The 3,034-nt window shown below is 32.8% G+C and overlaps 1 long non-coding RNA gene across 12 annotated transcripts; it reads right to left on the bottom strand.

Moving 5' to 3' along the window:
* On the bottom strand, positions 1 to 2,326 carry LOC121121488 (uncharacterized). Of its 12 annotated transcripts, none has more exons than XR_005865483.2 (4): positions 1,493 to 2,326; positions 1,160 to 1,427; positions 506 to 1,095; positions 1 to 444 (listed from the first exon to the last, which is right to left on the bottom strand). It is a non-coding gene; the product is annotated as an uncharacterized lncRNA (long non-coding RNA). The 12 variants fall into 12 exon arrangements; XR_011781264.1 differs by having other exon boundaries at positions 1 to 910; positions 994 to 1,095; XR_011781271.1 differs by having other exon boundaries at positions 1 to 1,095; positions 1,493 to 2,022; positions 2,068 to 2,326.
* Between the last annotated feature and the right edge of the window lie 708 nt (positions 2,327 to 3,034).

Raw genomic sequence — 3,034 nt, 5'->3', positions numbered from 1 at the left:
TTATAATATAAATATTTGTATTTCAAACATATTTCTAAGAAACAAACAAAAACCAAAAATAGTGATATATAATTAAAATTGAAAATAGGTGCTTTTTATTCATGGCCTCAAGAAGAAGATATTCATAAAGTTTAAAAATATCTCATTTAATAATTGAAAGTCATAACTTGTAACATAAAAATGCTCTTTATCTTACACAATTTGAAAGAAGGCTTGTAAATGTAGCCACTGCATGAGAGTCTGCAGGCGTTTTCCAAGATAGATTGGATGACAGTTATCCATTAATATTAATGCCTTGTCAGCCTACAAATTTACTATTAGTCAAATAATATGAAATATTCTTCCATTAATGTTGCATTAATAATGTAATTCATTCATTGGGATAACTATATTTGGTTCCGAAATAAGACGAATTGTAAACCTCATTGAGACTGTATCGATTTTCTATATTCCCATAGGAAAAAAAAAAGGATGAAAATAATGTTTATTTTTATGAACTAGGTACGTTTAATTCCCATGAAGTTATAATTATGGCTGATGAGTGAGGCGGGAGTCTGCAGAGTCATATGTATTTACTCACGGAGTAGGTTTGAAGCACAGATGATATGTATATTTGTCTATGATTGGAAAATACAAATTTTAAAATAGCTGCAGATTAGGAAGGCAGGATCCAACCTGAAAAAACTATTGAAATCATACTTTCGAAATTAAATTTGAATTCTCAGTCCTTGTAATACTAAATAAATATAAACAATTTCATTATAACTACGCACATCTAAAAATAAATTATTCTTAATTAATAGTTTCAGTTTGGAATAATATATTGTGATCTTTGCTCTGAATCCAAACATTTATATTATACGACTCCAATCCATTTGACTCATTGCGCAAATACACTCGACTCTTCTGACTTTATGAATTAATGGCATTAGTATCCAAAGATTAATCGAAGAATAATATTTGATATGAATTAATTATTTGTATGAAACTTACTGTATAATGATTTGGTACAAACAGGAACTGAAGTTGATACTTAATTTTTGAAGAACGAATTCATCAGTTTGATAATATTCTGAACATTTAAGTTAGAAAAACCTTTAATAAATAATTTACTTTGATTTTGAAATGTATACATTTTTTCGGTTTTGAAATATGATACCGAAATGGAAGAGTTGCTTAAAAAAGCAAAGCACGTGATGTTGATATAAAATTACAACCACTAACAATTGTGCAAAGTTCATATGAGTTCACCAAGTTGAATTTATCATTAAAAATGATGACCACAACATGTTGCGTGATTGGAGCTTGTGCTCCTCCCGATAGTATGAGACTCATTAGCTATGACTTGTAAATGTAGCCACTGCATGGGAGTCTGCAGACGTTCTCCAAGATACATTGGTTTACATTAATATTAATGCCTTGTCAGCCTACAAGAAAGGACAAAAGGTCAATAGCATTAAAAAGACAGTTCCTAGACTAATAACAGATTTACATGGTAGATGTTTCAGTTGCAGAAGAGACAACCACCACCGCTCCGAGTGTAGATTCCGAAACAGCACATGTAACAAAATGTGTGAGAACAAGTCATGTTTTTTTGTTTTTTGTAGATGATCAGAATTATGATTCAGAATCCAAATCTCACTCAAGGACAACGAGAAATTCTAGCCCTGTAGAAACAGCCTCAAGCATTGTTAATAGTACATCATCCATTAAGCACTCCACTCCCCGTCTTACAATATATGAGAGCACTCCCGAATACAGGTGCAAGTGAAAATATCCCTGAAATATGGAAGAAAGAAAATGAAATTAATTACGGCATTCATCACTCCAGATTTACAAGATCACTTTCGTGGCATGATTTAGCGTCACTTAACGTTATTCCAAAATATTTTCTAGAAACAATTATATGTAATTCTGTAACCAAAACTCTTTGAGGGACCCGCAAATTATGAATGTCGAGTCCATTTTTCCAGAGTTTCCTCATGTTTTGAATGAGTCAGAGAAACTTGATCCAATGAAAATCTATGTAAAAGAAGATGAGAAAATCAGACGAGTTCATCAACTTACTGCTAGGAAAGCCCTAAAGGATGAATTGGAGTTTATAGTAAAGTCGGAGATACCAACAGGACTCAATAAGTTCGTAGTTCTTCCCATCACAAGAATCTCCAGTAAAACTAAAAACAATCAAGACACTCCTCCAAAAAATCAAAAGCTGGGATCTGGGATGTATTGAAAAGATCACTACTCCATTCGCAAAACAACGGGCTAAGCCCAGCACAGTCTACCAACTGTGATATGGAGTTCCAGAATGTAAATTGAGGGGAGTTGTATTGATAGAAGAGCAGAAAATGAGAAATTATATAAATTGTAGAGATTTATCGATACTTACCTCTTTCAGAATCCCAAGAAGAAGCTATCCTGGGGAAGATTCTTAGATGTTCCTACTTTGTGAAGAACAGTGGAATGGGAGAGAATTAAATATTCATACTCCTATTGATTGCATATGACTTATGAGTTCTACTCATTACAATTTCCTATCGTTTGTTGATGTACTTTTGTTTTAAAATTAATAATGAGATACAACGGCACCTATAGACTATACATCTGACGTCCTATATATAAGTGTGGGAACAGGGAAGGAATCACCGCTCAACTGCCACTGGCTTCTAGGATGTGGGTTTTCTGAGGATTTGCTTCAAGTATTCCCTTGAATTTCCATAGATTGTATAACGATGTAATAACATGATTTTAATCAATATTAGTGTCTGAAAATAATCAAACTAGGCATTAAAGGGATACATTGGTGGTAGACAGTAAGGTTTTAAGTCTTTTATTTCAGGGTCCCATTTTGACGTCCAAATACATTGCAATAGATCACTACTTTCCTTAATATTCATGAAAAAGAGCTTTTCATTATTAGAAAAATGTTTTGTTTTTTTTAATTTAGGCCTCCAAAATAGCTGACCTTAACAGTGTTGTTCTCCTCCAAACCATTCTTCAAATTGTCAGGATTGCCATGTTGATTTTCCGTTTC

The sequence above is a fragment of the Lepeophtheirus salmonis genome, chromosome 1 (genome assembly GCF_016086655.4).
Source record: "Lepeophtheirus salmonis chromosome 1, UVic_Lsal_1.4, whole genome shotgun sequence".
Classification (NCBI taxonomy): Eukaryota; Metazoa; Arthropoda; class Copepoda; order Siphonostomatoida; family Caligidae; genus Lepeophtheirus; species Lepeophtheirus salmonis.
The sequence above is the reverse complement of the archived record's forward strand: the minus strand, read 5'-3'. Positions and strand labels throughout refer to the sequence as shown.